This window comes from Crocuta crocuta, unplaced genomic scaffold, assembly GCF_008692635.1.
Source record: "Crocuta crocuta isolate KB4526 unplaced genomic scaffold, BGI_CrCroc_1.0 scaffold36, whole genome shotgun sequence".
Classification (NCBI taxonomy): Eukaryota; Metazoa; Chordata; class Mammalia; order Carnivora; family Hyaenidae; genus Crocuta; species Crocuta crocuta.
Genome location: NW_027532203.1, coordinates 4,632,762 through 4,648,878, shown reverse-complemented (window position 1 = coordinate 4,648,878; position 16,117 = coordinate 4,632,762). Strand labels below are relative to the sequence as shown.

General features: G+C 40.1%; 1 protein-coding gene and 1 non-coding gene across 2 annotated transcripts in view; one reads left to right on the top strand and one right to left on the bottom strand.

The window, feature by feature from the left end:
- PHLPP1 (PH domain and leucine rich repeat protein phosphatase 1) overlaps positions 1–16,117 on the top strand; it is a 213,732-nt gene that overhangs the window by 12,320 nt on the left and 185,295 nt on the right. The gene's annotated exons all lie outside the window — the stretch shown is intronic.
- TRNAK-CUU (transfer RNA lysine (anticodon CUU)) lies at positions 1,282–1,354 on the bottom strand. Its single transcript has one exon. It is a non-coding gene; the product is annotated as a tRNA-Lys (tRNA).

Genomic DNA, 16,117 nt, shown 5'->3' with positions numbered 1-16,117 from the left:
TATTATTTAGGAAGCAGAGATTTTGAAGTAGTTAAGGCTGGACTTTAGTTCTGGATCTGCTGTTGCCCTAGAGGCCCATTTGCTTCTTTCCTTTTCTGTTCAAAGAGGGTCCTTTGGGTCCCATCGGGTGTTGAGAAGATCGAATGAAATATGGGAACGTGCCTGGCACAGCAGTACTGGTTGTTATTAACCGAGCCCTAGTTTTAGGGTGGAAAGAGTGCTGATTGAGGACCCAGACGCTTGGATTTGACTGTGGGCTTCACTTGATGTGAGACCTGTAACGAACCCCTTTACTTCCTTAAGCCTCATTAAGAGAATGAGGAGGAAAGTGATGAAATAAATCTGTCTGAAAGAGCATTGTGAGGTTCACATTTGGTGATGCATGTGGAAGTGCTCTGTAAACTGTGATATGCTACACAAATACAGTGTGATTTTATCATTTTTAGCAACAGTGAATTGCCACAAATGTTAATTAGGGTTAATTAGGGCCCATTAAGGAAGGTGGGATATACTGTTACTCAGTGACTGTGGCAGGCTATACACTTTGATCCATCCATCCGTAGGTCCATCCACCCGTCTAGTAATTCTTTACTAGGTTAAAGGTGCTTTTGATTCAGAGACTCAGATGACTGACTAATTTGAATTTTCGGGATCCCCTGACATGCTTGCAGTCTTGCGGGCATATTTGTGGAAACAACAAGACAGCATTTCTGTACAAAGGTGAAAAGTGTCCTGGTAGAGGCAGTGTTCACAGATGACCATGAAGGAGGAGGGTTCCTGACTCCACTGTGCGAAGCCCCAGAAGGCACTTGAGCCAAGTCTTGAAGGACCAGGCTGTTGCTTTAATTCCCGAATCCTGAACTGTTAGAGGAGCAGCCGTAAATTACCAGTTCAAAGTCCAGTCAGACCGAGGTTAGGATTAGTAATTCTAACGTTATCCGTCACCGTTTACTAAGTACCTTTCCATCTAGGCATCTGGGCTTTTTTATCCACTTGAATCATTTGAACTCCATTTGGTATCAGAGTTTGTGGGGATATGAATTTTGGATTTCTGAAAAGGAAATGCAAATGTGCTTATGCTTGATGTTGCCCCGAAGCCTGGTGCAGGGGTCCTGCTGTACATCTGAAAGACATTTTCTTATTTCTTTTTTTTAAGGCCTCTGAGGGCTTTGCTTTCCTCAGATTTATTGGAGTTATGGGAAATGTGTTTATCTTCTGGAGTCAGTTATTTTCTTTTTTCTTCTTTAAAATTTATTTATTCATTTATTTAACTAGGCTTCATGCCCAGTGCGAGGCTTGAACTCACGACGCTGAGATTAAGAATCTCATGCTTTACCAACTGAGCCAGCCAGGTGCCCTGGGGTAGGTTACTTTCTTTGACTTTAGTGACATACGTAGACGGCATTAATGTAAAATTCGGACAATGATGAGTTGATCATAGTCTGAGAATACTGTTTTTCACTGTGCTCAACCTTCACTGATGAAGGAACTTAAAAAAAAAAAAACCTTCTTGTGTGGACTAGCGCGGAAACACAGTTCTGAAGTGTTTGTGTAAGCAAAAGCAACATCTTAGCTCTTGAATCCATGGCTGGAAAGCTTGTAGACGCATATGGCAAGTTAAGTCTTTATAAATGGCTTGTTTTAAATAAAGGGGAGATGTCTCTGAAATACTGTCTCGTGTAGTAATATGAGTGGCATCACTGGAAAACTTCATTTTCCTTTTTTGTTTTTAAATTATGACAAACACTGTGGTAAAAAAAATAGTTATTAAGATCCTGTCTAGCTAAAATAAGTCATGTTTCTAATTCAAATGAAAATACTAATTCATACTCCTCAACATTGAGGTTAATCACCTGCCAATGTGTATTTTCCACTGTCATTGGCACTTTTTTGCCCTCTGTGACCAATTTTTACAGAGACTTCAGTTAACTCATTAGAGTAATAGCAACACTTGACAAGCTGATTTTATGGGGGACATTAACAGAAATGTTACCTTACCATCAGCGTAATCAGAAGAATAGTTACTGGTCCTTGGGATTTTAAAGCAGGCGCTCAAAATCCTTTGCTGTGTAACCAAAGTTATAAGAGGGACTTGGTGTTTTTAACCACAATCTGGTCTTGTATTAATAAATACGTGGTGACAAAAGTTCTGTAAACAGATAATGTTGGAACTACTTCAGAGGATAATGTCATTCTGAAGATACCACTTAAAAGTGCATTTCCAAAAGCATGGTTTGTCTTGTAGTTAGTGCAATCCGAATGCCTGTATTCTCTCCTGAATTGGCTTGCAGCTTCTAATGGAGAGTTGGGAACTGTCATTGCTTCCTGCTTNCAACCAAGCAACAAAACAAAACTGATTGATAGCCTTTCTGGTTCTGAGAAACTGATAGATTAACTCTAGTGGCCCCAACCTCCAAATAATACTGCTGGGTAAAGTTCATTTATCTTTAAGGTACTGTCATGAGTACAACTATACTTACCCCTTTGCACAGTATCTTTTTTCTTTTAGAAACCTTTGTGATATTGGAGCAGACTTAACCAGAGTTGTCTGTGAATAGTTACTAAGTCAGAATCTAGTGAATGTGATCATTGAAGAAATCCCTGCTAGCTTATACCTCTGCCAGGCTTTAAATGTCTGGGTCTAAAATGGGTGACAACAGCATGGATGTCTGAGGGGGAAGGCATAGAATTGGGGCACTGGAAGGGACCCTGGCATCTAGTCCAGTTTCTTACCTAGCATGGAAATGTGTGCTTTCCTGATTGATGGTCATCTGGCCTGTGCTTGTGGACCGCTTCCTACATACGTTGTTTGAGGATAATGCTGAATGGAGCTTTGCTCCTTGAGCTGTGACCTGTGGACTAGCATCATCAGCATCTTCCAGGAGAGTGTTAGAAATGCAGAATCTCAGGCCCCACCTCAGACCTTGCAGAAGTGCTAGTGTTGGGGGTGCCTGGGTGGCTCGGTTGAGCGTCCAACTCTTGATTTCGGCTCGGATCATGGGTTCAAGCCCCGTGTCGGGCTCTCTGCTTAGCGTGGATCCTCTACTTGAGATTCTCTTTCTCCCTGCCCCTCCCCCTTTTTCCCTTTCTCTGAAAGAAAGAAAGAAAGAAAGAAAGAAAGAAAGAAAGAAAGAAAGAAAGAAAGAAAGAAGTGCTAGCATTGGATGAATTGGGAGTGGGAGAGATTAGTATTAGAGGAAGGAAGTCATTGGGAGCTTGTGTGGTTTAGTGAGATACTGAGGACCTGAATGAGAGCAGTGGAGAGAGAAAAGGAGACATGCGAAGATATGATCCCAGGACTCAGTAGCTAATTGGCTGTTTTGGTGAAAGAAGCTCAAAGATGTCATATGTGCAGTTTGAGTGATGAGAGGATCATGTCAATTCATGAAAGTAGTTCATATAACTAGTTCAGTAAAGCTGAAGGAGCAGATGCTTGTGTTAGGGGTTGGTGATATGAGAATGAACAAAGGTGTGTCTTCTCTTAATATTTATAAAAACTTATCCATTGAGGACTGATTTAGCATTGGATGAGTTTGAAATGGTAGTACATATTAAAGTGATGAAAGCCATCTGTTTAGCTGATCGATGCACCGGGCTCATGACCTCAGCTCCCAGAGTTCAGTGGAGCTTTGTTGGTTTCTGCTGTTTACAGTGTATGCAGTAATCGTCAGGAAGGTGATATAGACATTGTTTATTGACTTGGTTTTCTTATGGCTCATTTTGTTTTTCCATGTTCAATCAAAATAAATGCTAGTGCTGGCTATGGTTATGGGCACAAGTGAAGAGGTCTAAAAAAATGTTTATATTAAATTTATGAAGCTCTCAGGGTGAATGCCTTTTGAATGTAAGACTTTGCTATATGGGGTGTGGGTGTGTGTGTTTGTAAATTACATTAACAATTGTAATAACACTTGAAATGCCTTAATGAAGACATTTACATATGGCCAAGGGAACACAGAAGCCCTGTAAACAGCTCTCCCTGGAAGTGCTTTGGAAAAGCTCCATGGAAGGATTTCTTTTGTGAATGGGGGACCAGCACCTCATGACAAGGGTGTGTCAGGAACTAAAGCATGAATGAAAGCCCCATGTGCATAGGGAATGGTGGGTAGCTCCAGTGGTGAAGTGTTAGGTGATGAGGTTAAAGTGGTAGGAGGTGAGACTGAAAAGAAGGTTGGGGCCAGATGATGAAAGGCCTCACATGCTAAGGATTTGCCTTGATAAGCAGTGGGAGCTACTGAGCACTTTAAGTGCGTGTGGGTGACATGGTTAGGTTTGTATTCTAGGTCGTTTGACAGCTAGCTGGAGGATGGATTAGAGAGGGAGCTACTAGAAATGTGGATACTGCTTTAGCGGGGCCTTTAATAAACATTTTAACGCACTGTGTGAGGAGCTGGAGATCCAGAGAAAGAGTGGTGTTGCTGCAAGGAGTTCAGCCTAGTAGGGGAAAAAGAAATAATTGCAGTACAGAGTATGTCATTTTTGAGGTTTGTACAGCGTGGTTACCAAATAGGAAACTAACCTGGTCTGCTGCAGTTGGGTGGGTGCAAGATGATTTTGAATATTGGGAAGAGTAGACTAGCAATAGGAGTGGATAGGATAGGGCGTTCCTGGTAGGGACCAAGGGGCTACCTGGGAGCTACATGAGAAAGATCTGGACTAGGTCAGTGCAGATGAAGAACTGTAGAATGGGAATTGCTTAGAATGTAGAATTCTTGGGTCTTACCGAATGGTCATATGTTGGGGAAGAAGGAGTAGTTCAGGATTTGTTACTCATTCCAGGACTAATTTGAGTATGTCTTCCATGTCAGGAAGTGTGTCACTATCCCCCATGTCAGGGATGTAGAGTGCATAAGACTGACAGGGTTTGTGTGTCGGGATTACTTGGAGGTTTCTGGTTGGATTAATCCCATCGCCCGACAGGTAGAATGCAGGAGCAGGAGTTGGCTTGGGGGCGGGGGAGGAGGGTGAGATGGTGGATTAGATCTGGATGTGTTAGTTTAAGGTGCCTGAGGACATTCAGGTGTGTCTGGAGAGAGCTGGGGAGCATCTGTTGTGGCATTCATTGATGTGTTTGGATTGAAAGATAGTGCTTAGTAGTGGATGGGGTGAGGAGAGGGCTGAGGAAGCAACTCTGAGGAATGCCTCTATTAAAAACTAGGAGTAGCTTATGTTGAGTCAAGGAATTCAGGGGCTCCTGGGTGGTTCAGTTGGTTGGGCATCTGACTTCGGCTCAGGACATGATCTCATGGTCCGTGGGTTCAAGCCCTGTGTTGGGCTCTGTGCTGACAGCTTGGAGCCTGGAGCCTGCTTCTGATTCCGTGTCTCCCTCTCTCTCAGCCCCTCCGCTACTTGTGCTCTGTCTCTCTCTGCCTCTCAAAAATAAACAAACATCAAAAAAATTCAAATATAAGAGAGAGCTGTATGACTGTATTTATGTGAAGGTCAGTTAACAGGCAAAACAATTTTTTGGTGATAAGTCATAATAGTTGTTTCCTTTCAGGGGGATATTGATGGGCAGGGGCTTGAGCCATCTGCTGTTGATAATGTTCTTCATAGTTTTTTGAGTTTTAGTTTCCTGGGATTGAATGTACCCTTATGGTTTGTATGCTTTACTTAATGTAAGTTAAGCCTCAGTAGAAAGAAGGGAAGTGGTCCCAAAGGAAGAGACTTGAACATAGTTTCTATCCTAAAGGGAAATAGACCCAGGAAGGCTAAGGAGGCTAAGGATGATACATGAGTGGAGAGGGAAAAATAAAGGAAAGTCCTCAAGGAAATAAAAGGGTAATATCATGACACTCATGGAAGAGTGAGTTGTGGGTGGTAGGGGCCATCCCTTTCTTTGAGTCTGGGTAAAGAATAAGATTCATTTAAGTGACAGTTCAGGAAGCTGGGCCTTAGTTTTCTTAATGAATTGGAAGGTAGGGGAAAAAGCCAAGTCTCGGTATTTGTTGTAATATGCACTTTACTGTACTGGGCAGGGTTGACCGGGTGTTAGTGAACCAGAGGTATAAGAAATGATTGCCAAACTTGGCTTTACAAGTTCAGCAGTGCTTGTATTGGGCAGATTTGTTTGTTTTGCACAGTTTTGGTCCCCCTGCTTCCAATCTGTAAGTGTGTGTGCATGTGTGTGTATGTGTGTGTGTGTGTGTGTGTGTCCACGCACTGCGGGGAGGGAGAGTACGCGTATAGATACAACGGTCAGAAACCTTCAGAACAGTTGGAACTACTAAATGACAAAGCAGGGATTGTATCTTCTGTTATGTCCCCGTTTCCATTCTGCTTGTAAAATCACTCGTGGAGTAATAAGACTTCTGAGATAGTTTTCTTTTCTTCCTCATCACCTATAGATTATACTTGCAGAGGTGAGAGCTGGTTCTGAAGACACATTTTCCATTCCTAGATTGTCAAAGTGACCTGTGGCTTGAATCTGAATATAAAGTGAGCATGGAGACATGATAAATGATAAGATTAGATAGGTATAAACCAAATTGTATAGGGGACAGTTATTGTTAAATAATAATAATAAAAAATTAATATATAAATATAAATATATAAAAATATTGTAAATAAACCATATCAGAACTATCATTTTTTTCTCTTGTTAATTGTAGCAAGCATTGAATTTTTGTTTTTATACTCAGTCTTGAGCTAGATGCTGAGATTTCAAATTGTGGTAATTAAAACAAATGAAAAACCAGCAGTTTGGTTGTTCTTAAGAATATAATTGCCCAGATATTTACTTTAATCTCTAGGTCATCTCATTATTTTTATATTCCAGTTGCAAAGTAGGTTTCTATAAATTTTTAATAAAGATGTTGGGGTGCCTGGGTGGCTCATTTGGTTAAGTGTCCAGCTTCAGCTCAGATCGTGATCTCGTGGTTCACGAGTTCAAGCCCTGTGTCAGGGTCTGTGCTGACAGCTCAGACGGGGAGATTCTTTGTCTCCCCCTCTTTCTGCCCCTCCCCTGCTCATGCTCTGTCTGTCTTTCTCTAAAAATAAACATTAAAAAAATTAAAAATATGGGTGTCCTGGGAATAGGATAGAAACTCTTGAGAGAACCATAATTGTTAACTCTTAATATCAAACATAGTGAATTGCCAAACAGCAGTAATACTGAGAGAAAGAAGGACCATTGCTTTTGATTTGGAGAACCTGGTGGAAATGGCAGTAGAGTTGCTTTTATGTTCTTTTTTTGTTGTTTGTTTTTTATTTGCTTGGGAATTTTATATTTTTTGGGTTGGCAGTAGTATACTTACGTTCAGAGTTCACTGATCATTGTAATAGAAGCTTNATGGAGGCAAAGTGCTTGCTTCCCAAACATGAGGTACTTTGAAGGTTGGGGGAAAAATGAATTGGACAGATCCTCTGCCTTAAAAAAATTTTTTTTAGTGTTTATTTTTGAGAGAGCATGAGAGGGGGAGGGGCAGAGAGAGAGAAAGAGAGAGAGAGGGAGACACAGAATCTGAAACAGGCTCCAGGCTCTGAGCTGTCAGCACGGAGCCTGACACAGGGCTCGAACTCACAAACCATGAGATCATGACCTGAGCCGAAGTTGGACGCTCAACTGACAGAGCCACCCAGGCGCCCCTCCTCTGCTTTTTAGAAGCTTTTTAGAAGCTTAAGCCAGAATGCAGAAGGATACAGATGATCATGAAACTGAACGTAGTAAGACAGTACAGGGAGAATGCTCTCTCCTTTCCTCCTTGCAAATAATTCTTGAACCTTGTGCCCACCAGATGCCTGTCTTTAACAAGACAGACATGATCCTTGCTCTTAGGGCTTCATAGCAAGGAGGAGACTTGTCAAATACATACTATATAAATAATTGTGGTAGTTGCCACTGAGGAAAAATATAGTGCTTTTTTTATAGCAGTGAATCCTGGTTGTTTAAGCTGAGACCTGAAGGATGAACAGTGGTTTGAGGGTCTGGGGTATAGGGTACGTGGAAAAGCGTTCCAGGTGGGGAAACAGTGTATGTGGAGGCCATGGGTGGCGAGCCCAGCATAGTTGAGGGCCTAGAGGAAGGACCACTGTGAGTGTAGTGTAGTGAGTGGGATTGAGAGTATCAAGAGGTAAGGCTGGAGAATACTCAGGGCCAGGTCAAGGGTGCATATGGTCTGGGGTCAGCTACTCGTAAGTTGAGTACTTTGGTCATCTTAGTGTTTTCTACCCACTTAAATGCAAAACTTGTAGATATGTACTGTAGGTTATGTGTGGCTGCAAGGGCCTTATAGACCATAGTTAGTGTTTTCAAATTGATTTTAAGAATAATAGGAAACCATTCCATTGGGTTATCAAATGTTATCTCTGTCTCTTTCTAGGATAGGTGTCATGACTATCATTTTGTAACTGTCCTTTGTCTTATCAGTAGGAAGGATAGACGGAGGATAGAAGTAACCCTGTCTTTTCTATATTTGTTAAGTCTTCTATTAGGATACGCCAGGAACAGCCCGTTTACCAGCCTTCCTGTGTACCTACCCTCCTGCGTGTGCTTTCTTTCTCTTTCTAGCTTTCCCTGTGGCCGCCTCCTTCCTTACCCTGCTACACTGACTGCACTGAGAAATTTATGCCCTTTCAGGAAGACATTCAATGAGGTTTTACCTGTTTAGGAATTTTTTATTTTTTGTACGCTTTTTATCCGTAAATGAGAAAGGTCCTGGGGTCATTTGTGCACAAATTTTCAATTAAGGGCAGGTTCATTAGTTTCTTTAGAGGTGTTAGCAAAACTGTTAGTTTCTATTTTTTTTTCTTTTGGTCGTCTTTATCTTTTGCATTATTTTCCTACTTTTGATGAGATCAAGTGATAGTAAAACAGAAAACAGGTTAAAACAGGTTTTTATTTGAGGATTTTTGTTGTTAGGGAAATTTCAAAAACATCTTAAAAAGTAGGCCAGATAGTGTAATGAACTTTTGTGTACCTACTGTCCAGCATTAGCAATGACCTACTCATGGCCAGTCTTGTTTCATCTTTAGTCGCTTCCTTCTGCCTAGATTGTTTTGAAGTAGATCCCAGACATCTCATTTCATCTATAAGTATCTCTAAAGTATAAGCACTCTGTTTTAAAAACAACTATGACACTAATTTTGTTAAAAAAAAATTCCTATCTTTCAACAAATACCCAGTGTTCAAATTTCCAACTGTCTTAAATTTTTAGTTTGAATTAAGGTTGAAATGTGGTCAGTACCTTGTGATTGGTTTTTATGTTTTTTACATTTCTTTCCCTCTTAAGCCTCCCTCTCTCTCTCTCCCTTGCTATTTAATTGTGGAAAAAACCAGGTTTTTTGTCCTCTAGAGTTTCCCACAGTTTAGATTTTTGTGACTGCGTCTCTGTGGTGTTAATGGGGGTATATTAAAAGTTTGGTTATATATTTTTGATTTTTTTTTTCTTTGGAGTTTTGCTTAACTTTATCTTGATCAAGTGTGAAGTTGGGTCTTCCTTTGGAAGACTTAGAAGAGAGGTCCCAAACTAGTGCCTGTTGCGTCATATGTGGCTCACAGACCTATTTTGTTTGGTGGATACGGTTTGAAATATTTTTAAATTCATTGCCATCAGTTAAATATTGTAAAGTTTCCCATAAATATCAAGATTTCTTCTTCTCCTTTGTGTGTGTGTCTCTCTCTTTCTTTCTTTTTTTTTTTTTTTTTTTTTTTTTTTGTCAGGAGATGCGGGCATGCTAGGTGTCTATGGCAGTGACCATGGGTACAGCTGATGAGTGGTGGCAGCTCACTTCAGAGGGTGCCTGTCCTTTTCACCCATTGTACCTCACGTGCTCCACTCGCGGTTTCCTGCCTGGTCCCAGTGGGTTGGTGGGTTTGTGAACCCCAACTTGGAGAAATAGGCGTTGCTTTCATCTGTGTGGTATTAAATTCCACACATGGTTTACTTCTGATTTTTTTTGCTACATGTTTTACTGTTCAGCTGGTGTTTGGGCTATTTTACTGTCTAACAATTGATATTATTCAGATAATGGTCAGAGTGCCAGCTGATGTTCCCATTGTGCTTTGTGTATCCATCATAAGACTTATTCAGTGCAATGTCTGAATCTATTCTTATGCCCCTGTGGAAACTGGTGTTTATAGTTTTAGAATCTTAACAGAATGCTTGGCACATAGTAGGTGTTCAATAAATTCTTGTTGAATGTGTGACAGAGGAGAGAAATCCACAATTACCCAATAGAGGAAACATAGGAAGGGAAACATAGGAAGGGATCTAGTAATGCACATCCATGTTTGAAATTTCATTGATGTTATTAGTATCTTCCATTTCTTCCAATGGGATGTATTATCAAACGTGACTGTAATTATGGTGCGTACAAGTTAACACACTGTACAATATTAGAAATAACTTCAGATGTACAAATATTTATCTCATTAATAACATGAAATTGGTGATAGATTTCTTTTTTTTAATTTTAATTTTTATTTATTTCTAGGAGAGAGAGAGACAGCGTGAGCAGGGGAGGGTCAGAGAGAGAGGGAGTCACAGACTGAAACAGGCTTCAGGCTCTGAGCTGGCAGTCAGCACAGAGCCCAACGCAGGGCTCGAACCCATGAACTGCGAGATCATGACCCAAGTGAAAGTCGGACGCTTAACCAACTAAGCCACCCAGGTGCCCCAAGTGATAGATTTCTTAAGAGATTTCAATTTCTTTGTGTTTGGAGAACATACAAGCTGGACTTTCCTATTTTGCCTTAAGAATTTGGAGCTTAATTCCTCCCCTGGCTTATGTCTAATCTTAACAAGGACATGGAGCAGGTGTGAAAACGGCAAGGATTACAGCATGGAAGAGCTCACAGATTTGAGACTAGTTTACATTTCCAATGTATCCAGTATAGTTTAGCAAGATTTTTATAGCTGGCATCTGGATATTACCAAAAACAATAATTGAAAAATACTTTGGCTGGCTCAGTCAGTAGAGCATGGACTCTTGATCTTGGGGCTGTGAGTTCAAACCCCACTGGGCATAGAGCTTAAGAACGAAAAGAGGGGTGGGTGCCTGGGTGGCTCAGTTGGTCAAGATTCTGATGCTTTGGTTTCAGCTCAGGTCATGATCTCATGGTTTGTGGATTTGAGCCCTTTGTTGGGTTCTGTGCTGAGATTGTGGAGCCTGCTTGGGATTTCCCCCTGTCCCTCGCCCTTCCCAGTGCTCTCTCTCTCAAAATAAACTTAAAAAAATAAAGAGGAAAAAAGAGCAATGCTTTTATATTTTAGAGTTTGTGTTATATTTGTGTTATAACAATGCACACTTAAAAAAGTATAATTGTGAGGCTTTTTTTGGGGGGGAAGGGTATGTTAAGCCTGTCTGAACTTCCCCTTGCTTATTGACAGACAGCCTTTTATCTATCTATCTATCTATCTATCTATCTATCTATCTATCTATCTACTTAATGTTTTATTTATTTCTGAGAGAGAGAGAGAGACCGTGTGAGCAGGAGAGGGTCAGAGAGAGAGGGAGATACAGAATCTGAAACAGGCTCCAGGCTCTGAGCTGGCAGTCAGCACAGAGCCTGATGCGGGGTTCGAACCCACGAACCATGAGATCATGACCTGAGCCGAAGTCAGACACTCAACTGACTGAGCCACCCAGGTGCTCCTATAGACAGCCTTTTACAAGAAGTGTGGGTGAAGTCAGGTTCTGTACACTTTGACTCCAGGAGAATATGTAATTTGTCATGAGTGAAAAACTAAAACTAATAAATAAATAAATACATACAGTGTTACCGGTAGCATGATCTAGCACAGTCTAAATTCATATTTCTTAGAGATAATGTTAGAAAATGTGGCCCTAAACTATCAACAAACTCACATGTCAGTAAGAAATCTGGATCATTTTGCACATTTATATTGTGACCTGAAAAGAACAAACGGTCCTGTTCAAAGTAAGGAGTTTCAGTTTTAAAGTCCTTCTGTGGCCTTTGTGGGAGAAATGACAAACTCCTACTGAGAACATGTGCTATCTGCACATAGGTTGTTACAGGGAAGCCCTATGATGTAAGAAAGTAGAGGATTTTGTTTGAGTGGATGCTTTTNGGGGCTTGAATCCACGAACTGTGAGATCATGACCTGAGCTGAAGTTGGACACCCAACCGACTGAACCACCCAGGTGCCCTGAGTGGATGCTTTTAATAGTAGCGACAACAGCAGCAATGCTACACTCTGTACTAACAACAGGCTTTACGTGTTTTAAAGCAACTTCAACATAGGAATGATGATACTCACTGGACCGGAGCTGTGGGGGAATTCTGCTTAAAAGAAGATGTCTTACTGTTACTGTTGCCCTTTTTAGTTACTGTATTTTAAAAAATTTGTAATTTTTCTGATTCTTTTCTACATAAAGATAATAGGAAAATTATTATGAGTCTTTACAGTTTAGAGGAAAACTGATCTACTTTGAAGATTTGAAGCTGAAATACTGTGCTCATTTTAAGTGAGCTGTGTCAGAGAGAGACTGTGTCAGAGAGAGACTGTCAGAGAGAGACTGTGGCAGAGACAGACTGTGTCAGAGAGAGAGAGAGACTGTGTCTGTCAGGGGTGTTAAATCTGCATAGCTGACTGCTGGCCTGTAGTTCTGGGCCTCTGAGGGAAGACTAATGCCTGCTTAATGGATTGTTGTATATTAATAAGTAGAGGAAGATGGTTGGAAGAAAAGTGGACTTTCTTGGATGTTAATGCTCCCCTCCTGTCAGTTATGTTTTGTTTATGCAATTTGATTTTCTTTCCTACATATTGCCTGTAACAGCCTTTGAAAATGGTAAGATGGACACTGCTTGAATAATGTGCTTTAGATAACAATTTAGTTTGATTTTGCCCAAATAATTTTAGCTTTGAGGTAACTTTTTTGTTTAAAAAAATTGTTGTGAGCTACTTTAAGCCTGAAGACAAGTTGGGAGTAATGTAAAGAATACCTGTATTACTATCACCCAGCTTTGTTGAATTTAACATTTTGCTGTATTTGATTCACATTTGATTTTTTTAAGCTGTTACCTGAATCCGTCTTACGATCTCAGCAACCTGACAGATAACTTTGTGATACTCATTCCTATACCTCTTATGTCTTTTCATATTATATGTGGTGGGTTCAAAGTTTTAAAAAAATTTGCTGGTGCGTAGCAGTGCAATTTGTTTTTGTGTTTTGATCTTAAATCTAGCAAACTTGCTGAGCTTTTGTTAATTTATTTTTGTTGGGTTTAATAGTTTGTATATTGCTTGAATTATTTTGTATAGTCAACCATTTACCTTGCAAATAGAGGTGGTGGTATTCCTTTTGGGTCTTATGTATGTAATTTCTTTTTCTTATCACACTGGCTAAGACTTCCAATACAGTGTTGAAAGAAAGTGGTGACTTAATTTGAATTTTGTTCCTTACTTTAAAGGGAATTCATTTTGCCATTTAATTTGATTAAGTTACTAGTTGATAATCTTTATGGTTAAGAGTGTTCCGAGAAATTTATTTTTTAAATCTTGAAAAATTTATTATTTTCTGTATCTAGACATCTTATGATATTCTTTTTTCCCTTTTTATGGAGTGTGATAAGTTATATATTTATCTTTTTCTAATGTTGAATGATCCATGTATTATTGAAATTTTAGAAGTTATCTTGAATTTTATTAGCTAATAATTTATTAAGTAGTGTTTTATATATGTTTTGCAAGTTGAATTACCTTGAACTTCTCTTTTTGAACTATTCTTTTCCTATTTTGGTTTCAAAGTTATACTGGCCTCAAAAGGTGAATTGGGAGTGATCCCTTACAAAAAAAATTTTTTTGAAACAGTTTGTGTAAGATAGGAGTTACCAGTTTGTTCCCTGAATGCTTGTTAGAACTTGCTTAAATTGAAATTGGTGTTTCAATTTGTCTAATGATTATAGCTATTCTCAGATTTTCTAATTCTTGTAGGCTCAGTTTTAGGAAGATACTGTATATTTTTCTAGAAAATGTTCCATGTCTGTATTTCCAACATTATTGAAATCTCTGCCATATTTGCAATGCTTCCTTTGTATGTGCCTCCTCTTTATTGTTGGTCTAACCATGGATTTGTAACTATTTGTGTTTTGAAAGAATCAGCATTAGGTTTTGCTGAAACTTCTGTTCCCTTCCCCCATATGTAATTAATGTACGCCCTTATTTTAAATTCTGTAAATTGGTTTTTGAGGAGTTTCATTTTATTTCTAACCAAAGTCGGATGCTTAGCTAATTTTCAGCCCTTCTTTTCTAGGACTATTGTTCAGTTAGTTTGGGCTGTTATAACAAAGTACCATAGCCTGAGTGGCATCTAAAGAATAGAAGTGTATTTCTCACAGTTCTGGAAGCTAGAAATGTGAGAACAGGGTGCCAGCATGGCAGGGGTCTGGTGAGAACTCTCTTCCAGGTAACAGACTGGATTCTTGTGTTCTCATATATCAGAAGAGAAAGGGAGGTCTCTGGGTCTCTTTTGTTAGGGCACTAATCCCCTTCATGAGGGCTCCACCTTCATAATATGATCACCTCCAAATCCCTGTGTCTTAATACCATTATGCTGTGGGTTAGGTTTGATACATGAATGGGCGGGGAGATACACACATGGGCTATAGGAGGTAACTCTCAATACCACTTTATTGGCACCCCACAAATTTTAATGAACTGCTCTAGTTTTCGTTGATATGCAGTTCAGTTCTAAATATTTTTTAATGTGATTTTTTTTTCTTTATTTCATGAGCTATTTATTGCTAACCTTATGGCCTAATTGTCAGAGGCAGTGTCTGTATCATACTGATTTGTTGGGATTTGTTGAGGTTGACTTTGTGGCCTGATGATTTTTGTTTTTGTTTTTTGTTTTTGAGAGAGAGAGAGAGAGAATGAGAGAGAGAGAATGCGCAACCACAGGCAGGAGAGCTGCAGAGCCATACAGGGGCCGATGGCGAGGGGCAGAGGGAGAGGGAGAGGGCGAGAGAACCTTAAGCAAGCTCCACACCCAGCCCAGCACTGGAGCCCCACATGGGACAGGGGCTCACATGGGGCTTGATCTCAGGAACCCTTCACAAACCTATGAAATCATGACCTGAGCTGAAATCAAGAGATGCTCAACCGACTGAGCCGCCCAGGCACCCCAGCCGGGTGCGTTGTTATAATCATGCCATGTCTGCTTGAGAAGCAGGTGAGGTGTATTCTGATTGCTGGGTGCTGCACTGTGTTCCTTAAATCGCGCTTGTTAGTTGTAGCATTCAAATCTTCCATACCCTTACTAAGTTTTGAGTGTTTGTCTGTTGATAGCATGTTAAAATCTTTCTAGTGATTGTGAATTCATTAAATTTCTCCTTTTTTAAGAAAAAAATTTTCTTTTAATTTTTTAGTGTTTTTTATTTTATTTCTGAGAGAGACAGTGTGAGCAGGGGAGGGTCAGAGAGAGAGGGAGACACAGAATCTGAAGCAGGCTCCAGGCTCTGAGCTGTCAACACAGAGCCCGAGGCAGGGCTCGAACCCATGAACTGTGAGATCATGACCTGAGCTGAAGTCGGACGCTTAGCCAACTGAGCCACCAGGTGCCCCTATGCTCCCCTTTCCTATTTAGATCTGATACTCTCTTTCCTTGATAGGGTTTTCTTTAGTTCTCATTTTACTTTTTCTTTATCTGGAAGTTTTATATGTTTCATCATTTTAGTGGTTACGTTAAAATATTTAACTTTAATATATGACCTAAAAAGTCTGTAGTTATTCACTATTCCAAAGCAGTATTTCTTTTTGTTTGTTTATTTTTGAGAGAGACAGTATGGGGGAGGGGCAGAAAGAGAGGAGATCAGAGGATATGAAGCCCCAACGCGAGGCTCGAACTCAACGAACCATGAGATCATGACCTGAGCCAAAGTTGGACACTTAATGGACTGAGCCCCCAACAAAGCAGTATTTCTTAATAACAAACAAAAGCCCCGAAGACTTTAGATTCCTTTAACTGTGATAACCTTTCTCTTGTCCTTCGTGTTACTTTTGACTGGTATTTTTGTTCTTACTTTTTATTCCTGAAATTAGACATCACTTTTATTTGGTTAGCACACACTTAGATTTACCCACGTGTGTACTGGCACTCTATAAATATGTAAGTGTTTTTAGCCTCATATGATCAAACTTCAGACGTTTTGACC